Raw genomic sequence first — 6,000 nt, 5'->3', positions numbered from 1 at the left:
GCATAAATATTTACAATTGTTATATCTTCTTGGATTGATCCCTTGATCATTATGTAGTGTCCTTCTTTGTCTCTTGTAATATAGTCTTTATTTTAAAGTCTATTTTGTCCGATATGAGAATTGCTACTCCAGCTTTCTTTTGATTTCCATTTGCATGGAATATCTTTTTCCATCCCCTCACTTTCAGTCTGTATGTGTCCCTAGGTCTGAAATGGGTCTCTTGTAAACAACATATATACAGGTCTTGTTTCTGTATCCATTCAGCCAGTCTGTGTCTTTTGGTTGGAGCATTTAATCCATTTATATTTAAGGTAATTATCAATATGCATGTTCCTATTTCCATTTTCTTAATTGTTGAGGGTTCATTATTGTAGGTCTTTTCCTTCTCTTGTGTTTCCTGCCTAGAGAAGTTCCTTTAGCATTTGTTGTAAAGCTGGTTTGGTGGTGCTGAATTCTCTTAACTTTTGCTTATCTGTAAAGGTTTAAATTTCTCCATCGAATCTGAATGAGATCCTCGCTGGGTAGACTAATCTTGGTTGTAGGTTTTTCTCTTTCATCACTCTAAATATGTCCTACCACTCCCTTCTGGCTTGCAGAGTTTCTGCTGAAAGATCAGCTGTTAACCTTATGGGGATTCCCTTGTATGTTATTTGTTGTTTTTCCCTTGCTGCTTTTAATATTTTTTCTTTGTATTTAATTTTTGATAGTTTGATTAATATGTGTCTTGGCGTGTTTCTCCTTGGATTTATCCTGTATGGGACTCTCTGTGCTTCCTGGACTTGACCAGTTCCTTTCCCATATTAGGGAGGTTTTCAACTATAATCTCTTCAAATACTTTCTCAGTCCCTTTTTTTTTTCTCTTCTTTTTCTGGGACCCCTATAATTCAAACATTGATGTGTTTAATGCTGTCCCAGAGGTCTCTGAGACTGTCCTAAATTCTTTTCATTCTTTTTTCTTTATCTGCTCTGCGGTAGTTACTTCCACTATTTTATCTTCCGGGTTATTTATCCGTTCTTCTGCCTCAGTTATTCTGCTATTGATCCCTTCTAGAGAATTTTTAATTTCATTTACTGTGTTGTTCATCACTGTTTGCTTGCTCTTTAGTTCTTCTAGATCCTTGTTAAACGTTTCTTGTATTTTCTCCATTCTATTTCCAATATTTTGGATCATCTTTACTATCATTACTCTGAATTCTTTTTCAGGTAGACTGTCTATTTCCTCTTCATTTGTTTGGTCTGGTGGGTTTTTACCTTGCTCCTTCATCTGCTGCGTGTTTCTCTGTCTTCTCATTTTGCTTAACTTACTGTGTTTGGGGTCTCCTTTTCACAGGAACTGTCTTTGGTGTCTGCCCCCAGTGGGTAAGGTTGGTTCAGTGGGTCATGTAGGCTTCCTGGTGGAGGGGACTGGTGCCTGTGTTCTGGTGGATGAGGCTGGATCTTGTCTTACTGGTGGGCAGGGCCGCTTCCAGTGGTGTGTTTTGGGGTGTCTGTGAACTTATTATGATTTTAGTCACCCTCTCTGCTAATGGATGGGGTTGTGTTCCTTTCTTGCTAGTTGTTTGGCATAGGGTGTCCAGCACTGTAGCTTGCTGGTCGTTGAGTGGAGCTGGGTCTTAGCGTTGAGATGGAGATCTCTGGGAGAGCTGTCGCCGATTGATATTTCGTGGGACCAGGACGTGTCTGGTGGTCCAATGTCCTGAACTCAGCTCTCTCACCTCAGAGGTTCAGGCCTGACACATGGCTGGAGCACCAAGACCCTGTCAGCCACGTGGGCAGGTACGTGGGGATTTTCTTGCCTTTTGGGAAGTCTGAGGTCTTCTGCCAGCGTTCAGTAGGTGTTCTGTAGGAATTCTTCCACATGTAGATGTATTTGTGATGTATTTGTGGAAGAAGGTGATCTCCATGTCTTACTCCTCCGCCATCTTGAAGGTCCTCCGGGATGTTTATATTTACAAGGGAAATCTCCATTTGTAAGGTTGTACCAGGAAGGGGAGAATGACTCAATCATTGGAAACGCTTATCAATGGAGAAAACAGCAAGTTAAACCTGCATAACAACCATGCGCTTGTTTTCTGTGCTTTGCTTGATAACCTCCTGTAACTGGCCCCCCCCAACCCCCCCGCCAACATCTCCTTTTGTCTTTAGGTGGAGATGGTATTTAAGGTGGTGGCTTGGGCCATTTCGGGGAGCTATTCAGTTACATGTTACTAAGCTTCTGGTTTTCTTCTACTAATCTGTCTTTTATTACGGGGGCATCTCAGCCTAGAACCTAGAAGGTTAGAGGGAAAATTATTTTTCCTCCCCTACAATATACTTCACTTGAACTGAGGAAAGCCCAGCCAACATGTGCCCAAGGCCTGCTCACCTGACCATCCTGTGTGGCAGGTTAGCTTTGCTGTGGTGGCATCGAGGCTGGTCCAGGGAAGCCTCCTACTGGGCCTTTTTCCAGAGCCCCAAATGAGGAGAGGGGAATAGCATCCTTTTGTTCTTCTTCCCATTGCCCCTCAGAGTGGAAAGCAGGGATTTTCTTTTTCTCTTCCTTTGGGCACTGTATTAGTTTGCTAGGTCTGCTGTAACAAAGTACCACAAACCGAGTAGCCTAAAAACAGAATATTTATTGTCTCCCAATTCTGGAGGCCAGAAGTCTGAGATCAAGGTGTTGGCAGGAGTGGTTCCTTCTGAGGACTGTGAGGGAAGGGTCTGTCTCCAGCCTCTCTCTTGGCTTATAGATAACCATCTTCATGTTCATATGGCAGTCTCCCTGTATAGCTGTCTGTGTGCAAATTTCTCCCTATAAAAGGACACCAGTCGCATTAGAGTAGGGTCTACCCTATTACCTCATTTTAATTTGATTACTTCTGCAGTGTGTCAGTTTATGACATGTTCTGAGTCATAAACTGGGGTTTAAGGACCTCAAAATATACATTTGGAAGGGGGACACAGTTCAACTTCTAACTATCCCACTTCTACCATAGAGGAACACAAGTTGTAGGGTTATCCCCACCCTCTAGTTGTTACAGACAAATGGATTTGCCTTTTCTTCATTCGATGGATGACTCCATGACCCGAGTCATCCAGGCTTGATGGTTAATATTCCAGTGGAGGAGAGAAAGATATCTTAAAAATCCTCTATTAAAGCTGTAGCCTGGTTGCAACACTATTGCCTTAGTAGTTAATCCTACTTTACATGTGAAAAGCTGAATATTAAACTAAGTCTTTCTCTCTGTACTTTTTCTGTGACATTTTTAATCTTCCCCCAAACATCCCCTTCTTCCAATTTGTGCCTGGATGCTCTGGACTGGCTGGGAGAAGGTCATGCAGTTAGGAAGGTAAGAAATCAAGTATTACCAGGTTTTAAAATATTATCTCTACTGCAGTAAACTGTTGGGTGAAGGCAGTAGTCTTTGAAAAGAAGACAATCTTCTTGCTCTTTCATTTGCCAGGCTGATTTTATTTTTTATTTTTTTTTAATTAATTAATTAATTAATTTATGGCTGTGTTGGGTCCGCGCCTCTGTGTGAGGGGCCCCTCCAGTTGCGGCAAGTGTGGGCCACCCCTCATTGCAGTGCGCGGACCCCTCACCATCGCGGCCCCTCCTGTTGCCGAGCACAGGCTCCAGACGCGCAGGCTCAGCAATTGTGGCCCACGGGCCCAGTTGCTCCGCGGCACGTGGGATCCTCCCAGACCAGGGCTCGAACCCGCGCCCCCTGCACCGGCAGGCAGACTCCCAACCACTGCGCCACCAGGGAAGCCCTGCCAGGCTGATTTTTAACCAAGTAATTATTAAAACCCATAGATCTTGGTTTACAATGATATTAATTGAAGAGAGAATCTGATATTCAGGTTGGAGAGGGAGAGATATGAAATCAGAAAAAAAATGTAATTCGGGGGAGGAATTGATTGAGGAAGTTAAAGAAATAAGTTCAGCTTAAGACAAAACTTTAAAAGCAAATAGAAAAAAAAAAAAAAAAAAAAGCAAATAGAGGCCAAAGATGAGGTGGTTGGACATCTTGACTTGCGTTTTCTCCTCTGCCTCCCCTCCTTCCTCAGTTCTCTCTTCTTTCCCCACCCCTTCTCTCTCTTTAATTTTCCTTCTGCAGAGCCTGTCTTTAGGCCCTAGAACTGAGGATGGAAATGATTAGTACTTAGATGAACTACCTGTGAGTTAAAAGGGTTATTATGCATTGATGCAGAGAGCTAACTAAAATTTGCATTGCTTTTTGTTTCCATTTTTATTTAAAAAATACGGCACCATCAAAAGAAAACTTTTTTTTTTTTTTTCTGTTTTCTGTTTTGCTTTTTTGGCCTCGAGGCATGTGGGAATCTTAGCTCCTGAACCAGGGATCGAACCTGCACCCCCTGCATTGGAAGGTAAAGTCTTAACCACTGGACCACCAGGGAAGTCCCCAAAGAAAACTTTTGCTCATATTCTTACTACTTTAAAACAACTAATTTCGTTTCTCTGTGACACCCTCTTGGCAAGTCCATATACAGAAATATTGCTGTGAAATTGTGCACTTGGGCCACATACCAGCTATATCTTCTGATTATTTCACTGAACATTATATCACAAATATTTCCCATGTGATATCATAATAATCACAATTGACATCCCATAACATCATAACAAATCATAATCATTTAAAATATTTACATGTCACAACACGCCGATTTCTTTTTTCCAAATTTTGAATTTTATTTTATTTATTTATTTTTATACAGCAGGTTCTTATTAGTTCTCTATTTTATGCATATTAGTGTATACATGTCAATCCCAATCTCCCAATTCATCCCACCACCACCACCACCCAGCACGCTGATTTATCTTAATTAACCATTTTTCTCTGTGGCAAATTGGATAGTATCTAGTTCTGCAGTTTAACAATAGGAACAATCATTGAGCATCTTGGCTCTTTTTTCCCATTGAGTTGGTGGCCTTAGGGCACATTCCTTGCAGTGGAGTTTCAGGGTCAATGATTATAAACACTTCCTTGGCTTTCGATATGTATTTATAGCATGTATTTAATTGTAAAATGAATGCTGAATTTTCCAAACAAACTGCCACACAAATAAAATTGTATCACATTGCTGGTTTTAAAATATAAACTGGCTATTTTGTATTACATTCATAATATGGAAATGTATACTTCTGTGTACAGATATGCCAAATTTATCAGTCTTCTTATGACGAGTGTATTCTCAGCGTTGGGGAGCTATAATATTATGCATGAGGGCAGGATTTCTGTTCCCCCTCTGTCCCCTTGCAGCCTGCTGAGAACACTAGTTAACTGCATCTAGCTGGGTTCTGGCTGCATGACATGGAGCAGGGGAGGAGAGGTGATGTCTCAAGTGCACTAATGTCTTTTTTCAGAATATTCCTGTAGGCGGAAGGAGTAGGAAGTGTTGTCAAGGCCTGAGAAACAGGACCCAGCTGCTTCTCAGAGCTCTGTAAGGAGCGGGGAGGTTGCCTTGTGGGCTGCTGTCTTTCCTCTTTCAGGTGAAGCCACAGTTTAAATATCTCGCTAATGGTGTTCTCTGGAGGAGCAGAGATTTGATTTCCTCACTGTAGCCCTCTGCCAACTCTCAAATACTTTTAACAGCTGGCAGGGCTGCCACCGAGTATGTCCAGAGATGGATTTAAAGGAGAAGGAAAATGGAAATGGCTCTTCCTTGCCTGCCTTCTTTCCTTTCTTTTTTATCTTTCTCTTTCCTTTTTGAAGCATTAAAAATTCAGAACATTTTCCTTTCAAGGAAAAGTCAACTTTAAGCAGCATGCTTCAGAACAAGACGTGTAGCTTTACAAGGAGCAACGGGAAAGGTCCAGGCTCCAGGCCCCTCCCCAGAGCTGCATGCTGGCAGCTACCCCCCATCCCCGTCCCCCAGCCTTTACCAGCTAAGATTCACTAACCTGGAAGCCAGCACAGGAGCCTGTGAGCCGTAGAGAGAGGGGCTTGGACTCACAGGACGACACCTGCTTTCTAACCAGCTGTGGAAGGAAAA

This window comes from Eschrichtius robustus, chromosome 7 (genome assembly GCF_028021215.1).
Source record: "Eschrichtius robustus isolate mEscRob2 chromosome 7, mEscRob2.pri, whole genome shotgun sequence".
NCBI lineage: Eukaryota > Metazoa > Chordata > Mammalia > Artiodactyla > Eschrichtiidae > Eschrichtius > Eschrichtius robustus.
The sequence above is the reverse complement of the archived record's forward strand: the minus strand, read 5'-3'. Positions refer to the sequence as shown.